At 43.3% G+C, this 18,219-nt stretch overlaps 1 pseudogene; it reads left to right on the top strand.

Moving 5' to 3' along the window:
* Positions 1 to 3,628: 3,628 nt before the first annotated feature.
* On the top strand, positions 3,629 to 7,936 carry LOC109759374 (uncharacterized; annotated as a pseudogene).
* The last annotated feature ends 10,283 nt before the right edge of the window (positions 7,937 to 18,219 follow it).

The following is an 18,219-nucleotide window of genomic DNA, read 5'->3' as shown; positions in this document are numbered from 1 at the left end:
ACAACGGAGCTGATGTGAGCATCTGCACACAATCAGAAGAAGAAACAATGCAAGGGCGTCAGATTATAGAACATCTGAATAATTCGATGCTTAGATAACAAAGGAATTATGATTTCCAAAACGAAGGATCAGAAGCAGACGCTCTGATCAAGGATGGATAAACTGAATAGACCAGAGGCACAATCGACGACAAATAGTTTGGTCGAGAACCAGCTCATGTTCAAAATGACGTCTGAGCCGGAAAGATAATTTAGAAGGGTCGATTGATGATTGTGTGCATTCGCACACATATTGAATCAATAGGATCAAAATGATAGTGTCAAAAGATACTAATGAATATTGCTAGTGATATGGGAGCATCCATAATGTAAGCATACAAGTATTTGCAGAGCAATAGTTTGAAGAGGATGCTCAGAAGGTCGGATAGTATTTCAGAGTATCTTATGAAGCATACGATCAACTGGGGATGAACGGATACTCAATAAGTGCGAGGAATCTTCAATAGGGGTATTCATGTGGTAAAGAACTGCAAGGCAGTAAGCTTAAAGGATTTTCGGAACAACGGACAGAAATGTAGGGCATCTTGTAATAACAAGAGCAACTGAGAATGAAGGTATGAACGACAATTATAGGTAGTTATCCATAAGGGTATATCGGTGGTAGGGGATTGTAAAGTCGGTGGGCACAAGGGTCTCGAGAAAACCTCGGAGAGTATCTTCGGAATCTTCTGGTGCAACAAGCGATCATCTGGAGTGAGGGGCTCTCCGGGAGGAAGTAGTTACGAGAACCTAGAGTCGGTGTTAGTAAAATAATTCAACCCGAATAGAAGAGAGATCAGAGTCCCAGAGTATAGATCGAGGAATAAAAGATCCTAATACCACCCAATGGCGACGTGGGCTCGTAAGCCGCACAGCCATGTTAGTAAAAACTTTTTCAATGACTAGACTCGACTTCGGCCAAGGAGTTGGAAAGGGGGATTCCTACAGGCAGTCGGCTCTGATACCAACTTGTGACGCCCCTGTTTCAATCATACACTAATCATACACGCAAATGTGTATGATCAAGATCAGGGACTCACGGGAAGATATCACAACACAACTCTAAAAGTAAAATAAGTCATGCAAGCATCATAATTCAAGCCAGGGGCATCGAGGGCTCGAATACAAGTGCTCAATCATAGACGAGTCAGCGGAAGCAACAATATCTGAGTACAGATATTAGTAAACAGTTTTCCTTAAGAAGGCTAGCACAAACTGGGATACAGATCGAAAGAGACGCAGGCCTCCTGCCTGGGATCCTCCTAAACTACTCATGGTCGTTGTCAGCGGCCTGCACGTAGTAGTAGGCACCTCCGGTGTAGTAGGAGTCGTCGTCGACGGTGGCGTCTGGCTCCTGGGCTCCAGCATCCGGTTGCGACAACCAGGTAGAAGGGAAAGGGGGAAAAGAGGGAGAAAAGCAACCGTGAGTACTCATCCAAAGTACTCGCAAGCAAGGAGCTACACTACATATGCATGGGTATATGTGTAAAGGGCCATACCGGTGGACTGAACTGCAGAATGCCAGAATAAGAGGGGGATAGCTAATCCTGTCGAAGACTACGATTCAGGCCACCTCCATCTTGCAGCATGTTGAAGAGAGTAGATGGTAAGTTAACCAAGTAGCATCGCATAGCAGAAACCTACCCGGCGATCCCCTCCTCGTCGCCCTATTAGAGAGCGATCACCGGGTTATATCTGGCACTTGGAAGGGTGTGTTTTATTAAGTATCCGGTTTTAGTTGTCATAAGGTCAAGGTACAACTCCAAGTCGTCCTGTTACCGAAGATCACGGCTATTCGAATAGATAAACTTCCCTGGAGGGGTGCACCACATTTCCCAACACGCTCAATCCCATTTGGCCGGACACACTTTCCTGGGTCATGCCTGGCCTCGGAAGATCAACACGTTGCAGCCCCACCTAGGCTCAACAGAGAGGTCAGCACGCCGGTCTAAATCCTATGCGCGCAGGGGTCTGGGCCTATCGCCCATTGCGCACCTGCACGTTGCGTACCCGGCCGAAAGTAGACCTAGCCCCCTTAATACAAGCGCGAGCTTACGGTCCAATGCGGCGCGCGCCGCTCAGTCGCTGACATCAAAAAGAGCTTTGGCTGATACCACGACGCCGAGTGCCCATAATTGTTCCCGCGTAGTTGGTTAGTGCGTATAGGCCAGTGGCCAGACTCAGATCAAATACCAAGAGCTCGTTTAGCGTGTTAAGAATCCGCGAACGCCGACCAGGGCCAGGCCCACCTCTCTCCCAGGTGGTCTCAACCTGCCCTGTCGCTCCGCCACAAAGTAACAGTCGGGGACCGTCGGGAACCCAGGCCCACCTCTACCGGGATGGAGCCACCTACCCCTTCAACCCCCATCTCCGAACAGTATCATAAGTAATGTAAAAATATAAAGTATATAGCATATGCCCGTGATCACCTCCCGAAGTGATCACGGCCCAGTAGTATAGCATGGCAGACGGACAAGAGTGTAGGGCCACTGATGGAACACTAGCATCCTATACTAAGCAGTAGGATAGCAGGTAAGGGCAACAACTATAGCAACAATGACAGGCTATGCATTAGTATAGGATTAACCGACAGCAGTAACATGCTACACTCCTCTAATGCAAGCAGTATAGAGAAGGAATAGGCAATATCTGGTGATCAAGGGGGGGGGCTTGCCTGGTTGCTCTGGCAAGAAGGAGGGGTCGTCAACAACGTAGTCGAACTCAGTGGCATCAGCAACGGTCTCGGTGTCTATCAGAGAAGAAGAAGGGGGAAGAAACGGTAAATACGGAGCAAACAAAGCATCACAAAACATAACGAGGTAATACGCGGTGCTAGGTATGCCCTAACGCGGTATTAGGTGATACCGGCAAAGGGGGGAAACATCCGGGAAAGTATCCCCGAAGTTTTGCGTTTTCGGACAAATGAACCGGAGGGGAAAAGTTGCGTGTTCGCTATGCTAGGGATTTGTTGCGGACGAACGGGCTGCGTATTCGGATTTGTCTCGTCGTTCTGAGAAACTTTCATGTACAATGTTTTTCCATCCGAGCTACAGTTTATTTTATATTAATTTTAAAAGATTTATTTATTTTTAGAATTTATTTAATTATTTTAAATCAACATTATCCAAAATAGTGTATGCTGATGTCAGCATGACGTCAGCAGTCAACGTTGACCGTTGACTGGGTCAACTGACGTGTGGGACCCGGTGTCATTGACTGTTTAGTCTAATTAGCCTAATTAACCAATAATTAAGTTAATTAATCATCTATTTAACTAACTAATTAATTAATTAAGTTTACTATTATTATTATTATTATTTTACCTTATTTTCTTTTTAATTTTTCTTTTGTTTTCGTCAAAAAGGGGCGTGAACCCACATGTCATAGGCCTAGAAGGCCTAACGGGCGCTGGGCAGTAGCGGCGCCCAAGCGGTGGTTAACGGAGCGGAGCCCCGTGGGGGAGACCGAACTCGGGCGCCGGAGGACGCGCGAGGGGGCGAAGTGTGCGCGCGAGCGCGGTGCTCCAGGGGCGCGGGCGTGCAAGGAGAAGCGGCAAGCGACGCGCATGCAGAGCGGTGCGGTGGCGATGCATGGGCAGGGGCGCCGCGAGCTGTACGGGGGCGAGCGGGCGCTGGCTCGCGGGCATACGGGGCAACATGCTGGGCCAGAGGCGGGAAGCAGGGGGCGTGGCCATGGCCGGGCTTGGTCAGAGGGGCGCGGGTGGACGAGCGCCCATGCGGGGCCAGCATCAAGTAAGTGGAGGGGAGGGCTGCGATGCGTGCACAGGGCAGAGGCGGGCTACAGTGACGGGCGCGGGTCTGGCTGCGGCCGTAGGCGGGGCTAGACAAGGTCTGGACGCGGTGCGCGCGGCCGGAGTGCGTGCGGGGCGGTGGTGGCCGCGAGCGGGCGCCAGAGCGTGTGCGCGACAGAGAGGTGGGGAAGGCGGGGAGGTGTTCCTCACCCCCGTTGTAGAGGTGCGGGCATCGTGGCTCGAGGAGGAGGACGACGAGGCGACGACGATGATGGGCGGCTCCGGCGAAGCGGTGGCGGGACGAGGCAGCGACGGTGTGCGGCGACGGCGTCGGGGGCGCCCGGGGTGTGGCCCAGATCCAGTCGGGGAGGTCGAGGTGGAGGACGGGGCGTTAGGGCGTCGAGCGACGCCCGCGACGGCAAGGCGCTATGGAGCGCCGCGGTGGCACCGAACGCGGCGATCGGCGTCGAGGGCGAGGCCCTGGATCCAGAAGGGATCGGGCAGAGGAGGGGCGAGGGGAGAGGGGATCGGGGGGGTGGGGGTTGTGCGGTCGTTGGTTAGGGTTATGGAGCCGTGGGGGGTTAGTAGTGGGTTAGGTGGACCGGGGTGGGCCGACCTGTTGGGTCGGTTGGCCCATGGGGGGGTTCTTTTTTTATCTTTTTCCTTTTTATTTATTTTATTTTCTATTTTCTTTTAACTTCCAATTTATTTTAACTCTATTAAGATAAATAATTAGTGCCTAAATTAGTGTTGTAAATTAATCCTTTGCCACAAAAAGCTTGAGTTCCAAATAAAATAGTTTAGGATTTTATAAAATCCAAAAGTCATTTATTTAATTGTTTTAGCCACAATGTTAATTACTTTTGAGCTTTTAAACATGTTTTAAAAATGTGGTTTCTCCACCATTATTACTCATGAATTATTTGACACATTTAGAGCATTTTAGTTTTAATGTTTGGAAACTTTTATTATTTGACTTAAATTCAAATTTGAATTTGAATCGGTTTTGAACTAACGCGAGATTAGCAACGGTAATCAAGGTGACATGGCATCATTAACAAAGTTTTACTGTAGCTTAATTATCCGGGCGTCACAAGCTCGCCTCCGCTGCCGCTGACTTTGGGTGGGCTCTGGCCAAGATGAAGTGCCCCAGCAACTACCTCTTAGGACTTACCAAGTATGTACTCACCAGTTCAATCTTACCAATACTAGTTGCAATTAATGGCTATGTTTTGTACGGTCGATATATTAAGCATGTTGTAGTAAACATGCCTAACACGTTTTAGCTATTTCCCCTACCTTTTTATAGACAACTGGGCCATTATCTGCTTTGGCAGCACCTGCCCTGTGATGTTTAACTCTGCCAATTGCATTTTTATCAGCACCGGTTTCAATGGCCATTAAGCCTGTTGCAATTAACAGTTGTATCCATTTTTAAAGAGTTGTATTTCAATGGCTACAAACTTACAAAACATGAATTAGGATGTTGTTAAGCCTTTTGCAATTAACAGTTGTATCCATTTTTTAATCCGTCCCTTTGCCACCGTGCTACTCTTTCGCAATGAAGATATCACTACAAATGCTGCCATTTTATTACCATTTGCTATTTTTGGTGGATATTAACCCTGTTGTAGTTAACATTGGCTTTCCATGTACTTACACAGGGCTACAATGGGCGATGGTGTTGTTTGCCGTCGAGGTTAGCTGCATCCCATGTCTTATACACCATATATTCCTAAATATAAGTATTTTTATAGATTCCAATATAGACTACATAAGGAGGAAAATGAGTGAATCTAGATTCTAATCTAAACTATATCTATAATTCTATATCCATCCGTATGTAGTTCATATTGAAATCTCAAAAAAATACTTGTACTTAGGAACATAGGTAGTTGTATTTTACATCATTTGTGCAATCTCAGTTTAGCTTCTAACATTTACTGGTTGCTTGTAGGTACATATATGAGCGGTACTGATCCACGCTTCGATCCCTTTTGCGTATGGGGCAATGAGATATTCATGAACAAGCGTCAAGTGAGGAAACTAAGAAAGATTCTTAGGCGAAAGAAACGGGTGATTGGAATTAAGCTCTTTATTTACACTTTGTCCAAGACAACAGTGAACTTTAGGATGGTAAGTAATGTGTTGCCTTTCCCCCCTGCCCACAACAAGTTACTCTATTAGACCTCAGTATCTGATATTTTTCTCTTTTCAGTGGTTTCCGAAGCTATTTACTGATGATTACCTTGCAAACTACATGACCGGAGTGGAGGAAACTAAGGTTAAAGTATACAATTCATGCTACCATGATAATGCTCTAGAAGTCTTCCTGAAGGTGGTGAAGGATGGGCGAGCGATCATCACAAGGGGTTGGACAAAAGTGGTTCGTGCCTATGGCATGTAGGAAGGCACATTATGGGCATTCCGCTTCTTCAACACCGTCGACAGTCAAAATGATTTGCACTTGTCTCTTCACCTTTACCGGCTTTAAATATTGTGGTTCATCATAGTTAATTGCTGCCTAATCCTGTAATTACTGAACATATTGTACTGGCAATTTTATTTATGGATTCGTTGTTGAACCATTGTGCTGAGAATTTGAATTGCACGTTTCATATTTCAAAATTTCCAATTTGAATAATAAATTACATGCAAAAATAAAAATATACAGGAGCTAATAAAATAATGTGCACACGGTTAGAAAGAAAACAGCGTGTGCGATGTAAAAAGAGAACAGACGATCATGGAACTTTCCAAACGGTTCTGGCAGTAAAAGCGCTTGTTATGGATAGCCCAATGCCACACAGTTTTCTACATCAAATCGTGTGTGATGTAGTTCATAAAAGCAAACAGTTAACCAAGGCAGAGTGTGTGTGATAGTTACACCTTTCACACACGAGTGTATACATAAAACTGTGTGGGATGTACATACGAACGGAAACGTTTTCCCTGCATTGACTGTGTGGGATGTACATAAGAACGGAAACGTATTCCTTGGATTGACTGTGTGTGATGTACATACGAACAGAGACATATTCCCTCGATTGACTGTGTGTGATATACATACGAACGGAAACATATTCCTTGGATTCACCGTGTCGGATGTACATACCTACGGAAATGTTTATCTGGGATTCACCGTGTGGGATGTACATACCTACGGAAATGATTGGGTTTCGATTCCTCGCCTGATCGCACACGAGCTCATTTGGTGCCCTAGGAGGGCCTATCCCTGACGATTTCTGTGTCGTGTCGGAAGGACCCACCTATCGCCCACACTCACTTCGCGAGGGTTCCAAATGCCGTCGCGGAAAGGGGTTAAAACCCGTTTGTATAGCACCGACGCGCACTAGTGACTCTAGCCACGACATCATAATCAATCTCTGGGTGCGGAATAACCCAGTTCTGGAGGGTAATGTCAAAGTGTCTACACGCATGATTTTCCTCGACAAGACCGGCCCGCCTGCCTCTTCCAAGGGGATAGGTAGTACTGCGGACGACCCTGTTGCTGGGTTCATGGAAGGAGGTTATGTTCTAAGAGCAGGGAAGGACCTTGTCAAGGCGAACTCTGTGATCGAGAACTACTTCGTGGTGTTGTGCTCCATGGACATCAACTGGACAAGAACTCACCGATGTTCCCTTTGATGTTGGGAGAGCTTCAGTGCACATCGCCTCGTGCTCGCTTCTCGATCACTAATCTTCAAAGCGTAGCTGTATGGCCCCATGGCTGAAGGCAAGAGGATTTCTATCACCATCCGAGACATGGAGGCCTCTACTTTCAGATCTATGCTCCATTTCATGTATCATGGTTCCCTGCCTGATGCCAACATGACTTTAGCCGTGCCAGTAGCATCTGCTTGTAGCGGCTGATAGGCATGCGGTAGACATGCTAAAGACGATTTTTGAGTGCAAGCTATGTGGCATTGGTATCACAATAGACAGTGTGATTTGAATGTTGGAGCTGGAAGAGGACCATGTCTGCCCCAAACTCAAAGTTGGGTGCCTTGATTTCCTTGACGATGGTGACAATTTCACGATTGTTGCCACATCTTCTGAGTATTTCCATCTGATGCGGAACTTTCATCTCTCTTGGTTGAAGTATCGTGATAGGTTCAAGATACCACATACCGTCCATCATGGATAGTGGTGGAGCCAACATTTAAAATTGGAGTGTACATAACTCCAATTTTATTTTTGTCAATTCACCAATTTTAGTCTTATTTATCGGCCCGCTCCTCTTGATATATATATATACACACATATTTTATACTACAATTTTATACTTATCATACTACCGTGTTAAGGATTATAGTTTTGTTACTTATCTGGCATAGTTAACAACATAGCAAAGTTAAATATTAGTTGTATTATTTATTTATTATCTTTTGTGATATATATTATTGAAAAATACTCATGCACTGCGCTGAATTCAATTTGTACTTTGTAACAAAAATGATTCTTCTACATATTATTTGATACTTGTGTAAATGCATAGTTTGTATCTATGTTAGATATATCTCTAACACATATGGTTTCACAAATATCATTGTACTATATGATTAGGAAAGTATATAGGTAGAGAATTGTAGAGTACAAATTTAAGCGTATGTAAGGAATTGCTTCAAATATACTCATTTTTAGAGCATCCATGTGCAACTTTAACCATATATTTGCTAGACCATATGGTTTAACATATGAGCCTATACTCTTTTTAAAATAGAAAACACCCATGTTCTCATCTAGCTCCGCCCATGAATTCATGGAACTTGTTTCTCACAAGAGAAGTAGAGCAAACTAGAGTATGTTAGGCAAGACAAGGAATGGTGATACAGTAGTGTTTGGTAATTCAAAGCCTGTTGCATTGGCATGCCCTACTATCTTGTGTGATTAGTAGTTGTAGAGAAAGCACCTTGCGTAGTTGTCATGGTTTCAGGTTATCATTGGATTTGCCAGAAAAAACATGCCAACACATGTATCCCAGTTGTATGTTGTTCTTCTGTGCCTGTTTATATCTAGCCTTTTAGTTCACTACTCGTATTAATCGTGCCTATTTCATTAACAACAATGGCAAGTTGAATGAAAAGTCCCCTATATAAGTTGTATGGTGCTAAATTCATGTGCCATTTGGTAACATCCCAAAATTCTAAATTTTGGAATGTTATAATAAATAAATAGCTTTGATTGATTGTTTGATTGCTTGGGTGAAATTGAGTGAAATTTGAAACTTTTGGAGAGTTGAATGAGAGGGAATAAAATGACTTTCCCAAAACTTTCACTTTCCTTTCTGATCTCCATGAATTCAAATTTATTTCATCACAAAACCCTAGAGAGAAGATGACATGACTTCTTCCATTTAAATAAATGAAAAGGGGGTTTTGAAAAGATTTGAATTTCATTTCGAAATATTTCAAATTCAGAAACTTTATGCAACTCAATGATTTTCATGAGAGAAGATAAAATGACTTCTTCGAAATATATGAAATAAGAGTTGGGAGTTTCAAAGAATCAAATTTAAAGTCCCTTTGAAATTATTTTCAATTTGGAGTTAGTTGGGTTTATTCAAATTATTTTTCTCAAAAAATAAAATATATAGAAATTAGGGTAAAATGATTCCCTACATTAGAAAATTGGAGAGAAATAAATTTGAAATCATTTTGGTATTTTTTAAAATGATTTTTATGGGGTTTTATTACAACGGCAGCACTCTTTGCTTTATTTAAACTTTTGCGGATTTTATTTGACGTTAGAAAAATGTTCAAGTTATAGAAAAAAATTCTTAAAATTTTGATCTATTTTATGCTTAGAGTATATTTTTATTTTATAGGTTTATTTTTATTTTCTGTAAAAATTGTAAAAAAAACTTCCTTCCGCCGATTGGGCCGGCCCAGCTCCAGCCTGGCCCAGCCCAGCCGCGCCGCACCACCCCCAAGCTCGGGACGGAGTCCCGAGCATCGCCGCTGCCAGTTGAAGTCCGGCCGAACTCTGCGCTCGCCTCGCGCCCCTCCTCCATGCCTCGCCTCCCCCTTATATACCGAGGCCCGGCCCCTCTCTCTCTCTCTCCTCGCATCCCACAACCACCGCCGCCACCGCTGTCGGGATCCGCCGCCGCCGCCGCTGCCCGTCAGCGCCGCATCGCCCAGCGCCGAGGACGCCGCCCCGCCCCGCGCAGCCGCCACCCGCACCTCGTCGGAGTCGCCGCGCCACCGTCCCGTCTCGCAGGAGTAACCACCGCCGTCGCCGGTTTTGTTTTGGTGAACCGGTATAAACCGTAAACCCGCCCGTTTTTTTAATTAGTTCGGTTTTTTTTCTTTTTAGATCGGTTTTCTTTTTAGTTAAATCTAATTAGTGAACGTTCATTAGATTAGGATCAGCACTGAAAAGATTCGTTAGTTAGCGTGGGGCTGAATGTTCGTTCGGTAGAGTTTTTCTTTTTCTTTTAATTTCGGCCAGGGACACATCCGTGATTATTTTTTCGCAGATTAGTCCCTCTGTTTCAAACTAGCACAACTTTTTGCTCGCTTGTCCAAATCCAACGAAACCAATGCCCACTTCTTTGTTATGATCCCCTCTATCAACTAAAACAACTTGAACATGTTTTTGAAAATTTAAAATTTAGTTTCAAACAGATTTGTATTCAAACTTGTTTTGTTCATAACTCGAGTTTTATAACTCCGATTTAGTTGATTCTTTTTGCAAATCAAAGCTCTTGATCTAAACTTTTTGATAAGGCCAAATTCACTTAATTTTGGTACTGTTAGAAATTGTTTTATCTTGCAAGAGTTGATTTCTTGTTTTCGAAGTTTCCCGAGATCTTTTCTTCGATTCTTTTGCATGAGTGCTTATGTATGCAATTGCTTGCCTACGATAGATTAACCGGAGTGTGATGAGTAGAACTATCAGGAGTTATGAGTGCGAAATATCTTCATCAACAGTACAAGGCAAGTACACACTTTGATCATATCCCTTCATTACCCAATTTTTATGCATTAGTCTTATCCCTAAAACATTGCATGAGTAGGATTGATAACATGTGGGTATTGGGAAGTAGTTGATGAGGTAGAACCTATTGTCTTGCATTCAAACCCAGGGTATTATTGCGTTATGCTTGCACTGCTATGCTATGCTCGTAGACGTGGTTTGGTTTTGAGAGAATTCATGAAAGATGTGAGAGTTATTGTTAACTAAGGTTTAAATTAAGGTGGCTACTTTAATACACATCTGTGTGTATTGGTTGGGGCACCCTGGAGCACCCAGTGGTTTGCCCGGGCACCTGGAGAACCCAGTACTTGCCCAAGGGGATCCCGGAGTACCCGTGTGATCACCCTATGGAATGCCACCCAGGCTCAAAGGGATCATAAGATTATTCATGCTAGAAACTTCCGTGTGCAGCCACAAGCCATTATGGGCTCTGGCATAGTTGAGTATGTTGCGTGACCTCTTTCAGTGGTAGGCTAGCAGATGTAGGGGATGTAGGTGGTACTGTCTACCCAGAGTAAAGAGTTAATTCTTCTGAAAGACTGTGTCTCGGTCATCCATTTCTCAAACACCATGTAGTGTGAGAAATCCAACGGAGGAGATCGAGTCTTGTGGGGAAAAGTGCGCAAACCTCTGCAGAGTGTACAAACTAATCATGGTTAGCCGTGTCCCTGGTTATGGACATCTTGAGTCTCTGGTATTTCGATTATCATGTTGATCTCAACACTTTATTTAATTAATTTGATTGGGTTAATGATTTCTATTTTGGGATTGAGTTGGAGGAACCTTCTCAATATTTCAACCAACTTTGTAGTTAAATAAAATATATTCCTTTGTTGTAGGGAAAAATTAGCTTTATGCAAAATTAAACTTAGAGCCTCCACCAGCCAAATATGCATGTAGTGATAGATATTGTTCTTCTTTATCCTATGGTGTGAATTTGCCAGTACATTCAATGTACTGACCTACATGGCTGCAATGCTCATGTTGCAGGATTCTTACGACGAGTAAGTGATACGTTAGGGTTACGATTTCTACACTCAACTTTGCCGTTGGTGTTGATGGGAATCCACAACCTTGTTGTTACTTCCACTATATGGATTGAGGTAATAGTATTTATGTTACTTTATACATGTGATTTACCATTGTTATAAATCCTCGAGTACTGTGTGTGTCAGCATACCGATCCAGGGATGACACTTAAGCATAGAGACTTGACCGTCTATGGTCGGGTCTCTACAAGATGGTATCAGAGGACATGTTGACTGTAGGAAGTGACCCTAGAAACTGGCAAGCCCAAAGGAAAGATTTTTCTCTAAAACTTTATTTTCAAAAGGATCCTTTCCTCTCTTCTTTTCTGAGCTTTATCAAATATTCCCTTTTAGTTAGACTATACCCCTTTCCCCTTTTGACCACACGAAGATTCGACTGATGAGACCGCTCCAATAAGTACAAGATATCGGGCAACTAAGACCACTTCGGAATAAAGAGGATTTTACTGTGCATTAGAATAATGGAAACTACGATGGTTGAAGACTCCGAAGACTAGGAGAATTTGAAGGCTCTGAAGAATTTCCAGATTGGTATGAACTAGGAAGGCTACCCTTATGGAATTTTTCAAACTATTGAAGCTGTCAATACCCGAGATCAAGGTGTGTTGGAGAAAGACCAGAACATGGAGCATCGAGACTCAAGTTTCTGTCAAGAAAACCCAAAGGCAGGAGATATCAACTATGGAATGATAGCTCATGGCAATGACGTGGGCATAAACATGGCTATCCATGATGTTATCGCCCGCTTATGATATTGTCATCGTGCCTGGTTAAGCATGCATTTTTTTGGAAGGATTGGATGACAGAATGGCTAAGAGAGCACCTATCAGCAAAAGATGAAGTTTTAACCTTAGCTGGTGTATCGCCAGGATCTGAGTATTACATCAAGAATGTTAAGATGGACCTGTAGGAAGCCGTATTCGACAAAGAAGTATTTCGTGAAGAACTCAGGACCCAGAAGCTGAAAGTAGCCAAGCTGGAGGACCAAAACCTCGAGATACCGGAGATTCGTCAGGAACTGAAGAACTGTAGGAACATGGTTCATGCCAAGGATGTTGAAACCCGGAAGTTTGGAACACAACTCCTGAAATATTGAAGGACATCACGAGAGACTTCACGTTAACAGAGATGATCTGGCAAAAGAACTTGAGGAGGACAAGCACAATCGGAAGAAGCCATCGGAGACATGAACACGACTTGAAGAGTTCGGTGACTTTGAAAATTTATTGACCTTTAGAAGACCCAACCCCTATTATATACTTACATTAGATGCGGCATTTGTGAGCTGTCATTTGTTTGATGTTTTCCGACAGCCACAAAACAAAATCTGTCTTTTTCAAAACTTTTGATTATATTGTGGGTATCCCTCCCTATCCCTCTTATCTCACCCCAAACCCTGGACCCAATAGAGGATGAATGGAGATGAACTCACATTTCCGGGACCGATAAGTTAGTTGGAGACGGGCTGATGGATTCAGAACATGGAAGGTTACATGAATAATAACACTATAGCCGGAAAGGATATGACCCAGCATGCTCTTCAGTGCTTTGAAAGAGGTGCTGCTACTTGGTGGAGGATGTACCAAACCACCAATGGATGGCAGGGAGTAACCACTTGGAAAGAATTTATGTTGACTCTGCTAAAGTCTCGGCTTGTGACCCAGAAGTTGAAGCCTTATGGAAATGATATGAAGAAACCTTGTGCATGCAAGCTATGGGGAGAAATAGGACAAAACCGTAAAGAACACAAGGATGAATGCACTCATTGTGAAGAAAGTCAACCAGCTGAAGAATGCCCAACTAGGCAGATTACTTGTTTCTTGTGTGAAGGGACTACCCACTACCCTGCTTAGTGTCACATTTACCCCATGGTACAAAGAACCATCCAGCAGAAGAAAGAAGCAATGAAAGGAGCCCTCGTGGAAATTTTAGAAGAACCTATGATGAAGGAAGAGGTGGAGGACACACCCAAAGAAGACCCAATTAAACCCTGCACCAAGTCTTGCTATTCATGTGGAGAAGAAGGACACATCTCCCAAAATTGCTTGAATGGGGACCTAGTAGAATTCCCGATAGAGGAAGTAGAGTATGACCCATAGGAAATAGAAGCCCTGATGGAACGAAAAAAGTCCAGGAAGAGAAATAGATTGAATTCCAGGAAGGACCTGAGTCATATCACCTGTTTCAGGTGCAAGGAGTCAGGGCACTACTTCAGCGTTTGCCCAAAAAGGAAGCCGAGGGCCCAAGGAGGCTTCGAAATCACAAGGAAACCGCGAGACTTGTCAGAAGTAAAATGTTTTTGTTGTAATGAAGCAAGGCACTTTGCCAGGGATTGTCCCAAAGAGAAGAAGGCATGTGCTAAATAGTTGAGTTTGCAACAAAGAAGTATACTAGTAGTAGTGTCAACATTTCTTTTATATCGGGGGTGTTGAGTTGAGGCATGTAATGGAAATGCAGGAGATTGAAATTATTTGAGAATCATAAAGTTAGCATCGTTGGTACTGATTTGGATTTTATGAGTTGTTACTCTATGAAGAAAGATTTTGACCACTTTCGAGGATATGAGAAATATGGTCTATGGAAGAATTTGTGCATTTCAAGGGTGGTAGTACCCTGTGAGGACACTTGACCCCTCGAAAAGGATAATGATGTTCCACGGAGTGGACTTCGGACAAAATAAGTACGAGTTTTATCTCGATATGTGGGGTATCCCAAGAGTATGAAGGGATTAGTACTATTGGATAAAAAGGAGGTATAATGCTGGTAATATGGAGCAACTGTAAATCCATGATGAGTCTGAGCAATCACGTCTTAGTTTGGACCAATAGAAGGAAGGGAGACAGTACAATTGGATGGATTTAAGAATGCTAGGAAGCTGGATGTTGGAATAATGATCAGTTGCCCCCGATGATGAGTTCAAAGTTTACAAGTGATGAGATGGGCCATAACCCACAGGCCCCAGGACCTGCCAAGAAGCAAGCACACTGTTGCTGAAGGAAAACCCCTGGAAGAAGATACGACTTTATCAACAAACGATCTTATAGGAGTTTATGCAAAACCTGAGAGTTGTGAAGGAACGATAGATGTTTGTTTGGCTTGCAGAATCAATGGATTTATCCGAACTTGGTTCATCGACAAGAGAAAATTCTGCAATGCTTGTGAGGATGACCGAGTGTTAGAACGCAAGATTCACTAAACCATATACAAGGTAATGATTTGGGTGCAGGATGGATTGATCACCATACCAACTTACTCGTATTATTCGCTTTGCTATATGGGATGGTAAATCTGAGTGACTTACCCATAGTACAGAGACGACGATATCAAAAGCTTGTTTAAACCTTAGAATGGTATGACAATTTTTCCCTTGTACAAGGCAGTTGTTGCCAATCGTAGGACATATGGTGAGGTTCAACCCAAACCCGTTTTCTGCAGGAGAAACCATAAATTGTTGACCACCATGAGATATCGATAGTTGTTTAGTATTGGCGCCAGACCCTTCACCTAAGAAGACCCATTCACAGAAGAACAGTACCAAGATGAAATGGACACAGGAATTGAGGAAAAGGTTATGCCACTACCGGAAGAGCCAGAGTAGGAATTTTCCCGAGAATCTGAGAAGACCGACACAGTCAAGAATAAGGATATGAGTATTGATGGAACCGTAACAATGCTTCTAAGGGTGGTAGCACCCCAAACCCCCTGTGGCCACCGATGAATTTTGAGAAGACCCCCGAACCTAACCTATTTCTTTCTAGCCTCTCCGAATCTCGAGGGCGGGATTCATTTTAAGGGTGGTAGGTTTGTAACATCCCAAAATTCTAAATTTTGGAATGTTATAATAAATGAATAGCTTTGATTGATTGTTTGATTGCTTGGGTGAAATTGAGTGAAATTTGAAACTTTTTGAAAGTTGAATGAGAGCGAATAAAATGACTTTCCCAAAACTTTCACTTTGCTTTCTGATCTCCATGAATTCAAATTTATTTCATCACAAAACCCTAGAGAGAAGATGACATGACTTCTTCCATTTAAATAAATGAAAAGGGGATTTTGAAAATATTTGAATTTCATTTGGAAATATTTGAAATTCAGAAACTTTATGCAACTCAATGATTTTCATGAGAGAAGATAAAATGACTTCTTCAAAATATATGAAATATGAGTTGGGAGTTTCAAAGAATCAAATTTAAAGTCCCTTTGAAAGTATTTTCAATTTGGAGTTAGTTGGGTTTTATTCAAATTATTTTTCTCCAAAAATAAAATATATGGAAATTAGGGTAAAATGATTCCCTACATTAGAAAATTGGAGAGAAATAAATTTGAAATCATTTTGGTATTTTTTAAATTGATTTTTATGGGGTTTTATTGCAATAGTAGCACTCTTTGCTTTGTTTAAATTTTTGTGGATTTTATTTGACGTTAGAAAAATGTTCAAGTTATAGAAAAAAATTCTTAGATTTTGATATATTTTATGCTTAGATTATATATTTATTTTATTGGTTTATTTTAATTTTCTGTAAAAATTGTAAAAAAAACTTCCTTCCGCCGACTGGGCCGGCGCAGCTCCAGCCAGGCCCAGCCCAGCTGCGCCGCACCGTGCCCAAGCTCGCGACGGAGTCCCAAGCATCGCCGCCGCCAGCCGAAGTCCGGCCGGACTCCGCGCCCGCCTCGCGCCCCTCCTCCACGCCTCGCCTCCCCCCTTAAATACCGAGGCCCGGCCCCTCTCTCTGTCTCTCTCTCCTCGCATCCCGCAACCACCGCCGCCACCGGCGTCGGGATCCGCCGCCGCCGCCGCTGCCCGTCAGCGCCGCCCCGCGCCGCATCGCCCAGCGCCGCCGACGCCGCCCCGCCCCGCAGCCGCCGCCCGCACCTCGCCGGAGCCGCCGCGCCGCCGTCCCGTCTCGCCGGAGTAACCACCGCCGTCGCCGGTTTTGTTTTGGTGAACCGGTTTAAACCGTAAACCCACCCGGTTTTTTTAATTAGTTCGGTTTTTTTCTTTTTAGATCGGTTTTCTTTTTAGTTAAATCTAATTAGCGAACGTTCATTAGATTAGGATCAGCAGTGAACAGATTCGTTAGTTAGCGTTCGGCAGAGAACGTTCGTTCGGTAGAGTTTTTCTTTTTCTTTTAATTTCGGCCAGGGACCCATCCGTGATTATTTTCTTCGCAGATTAGTCCCTCTATTTCAAACTAGCACAACTTTTTGCTCGCTTGTCCAAATCCAACGAAACAAACACCCACTTCTTCGTTATGATCCCCTCTATCCAGTAAAACAACTTGAACATGTTTTTGAAAATTTAAAATTTGGTTTCAAATAGATTTGTATTCAAACTTCTTTTGTTCATAACTCGAGTTTTATAACTCCGGTTTAGTTGATTCTTTTTGCAAATCGAAGCCCTTGATCTAAACTTTCTGATAAGACCAAATTCACTTAATTTTGGTACGGTTAGAAATTGTTTTATGTTGCAAGAGTTGATTGCTTGTTTTTGAAGTTTTCCGAGATCTTTTCTTCGATTCTTTTGCATGAGTGCTTATGCATGCAATTGCTTGCCTACGATAGATTGACTGGAGTGTGAAGAGTAGAACTATCAGGAGTTATGAGTGCAAAACATCTTCATCAACAGTACAAGGCAAGTTCACACTTTGATCATATCCGCTCATTATCCAGTTTTTATGCATTAGTCTTATCCCTCAAACATTGCATGAGTAGGATTGATAACATGTGTGTATTGGGAAGTAGTTGATGAGGTAGAACCTATTGTCTTGCATTCAAACCCAGGGTATTATTGTGTTATGCTTGCACTGCTATGCTATGCTCGTTGACGTGGTTTGGTTTTGAGAGAATTCATGAAAGATGTGAGAGTTATTGTTAACTAAGGTTTAACTTAAGGTGGCTACTTTAATACACATCTGGGTGGATTGGTTGGGGCACCCTGGAGCACCGAGTGGTTTGCCTGGGCACCTAGAGAACCCAGTGCTTGCCCAAGGGGATCTCGGAGTACCCATGTGATCACCCTATGGAATGCCACTGAGGCTCAAAGGGATCATAAAATTATTCATGCTAGAAACTTCCGTGTGCAGCCACAAGCCATTATGGGCTCTGGCATAGTTGAGTATGGTGCGTGACCTCTTTCAGTGGTAGGCTAGCAAATGTAGGGGATGTAGGTGGTACTGTCTACCCAGAGTAAAGAGTTAATGCTTCTAAAAGACTGTGTCTCGGTCATCCGTTTCTCAAACACCATGTAGTGCGAGAAATCCAACGGAGGAGATCGAGTCTTGTGGGGAAAAGTGCGCAAACCTCTGCAGAGTGTACAAACTAATCATGGTTAGCCGTGTCCCCGGTTATGGACATCTTGAGTCTCTGGTATTTGGATTATCATGTTGATCTCAACACTTTA

The sequence above is a fragment of the Aegilops tauschii genome, chromosome 4, assembly GCF_002575655.3.
Source record: "Aegilops tauschii subsp. strangulata cultivar AL8/78 chromosome 4, Aet v6.0, whole genome shotgun sequence".
Classification (NCBI taxonomy): domain Eukaryota; kingdom Viridiplantae; phylum Streptophyta; class Magnoliopsida; order Poales; family Poaceae; genus Aegilops; species Aegilops tauschii.
This window is presented reverse-complemented; position numbering and strand designations above follow the sequence as displayed.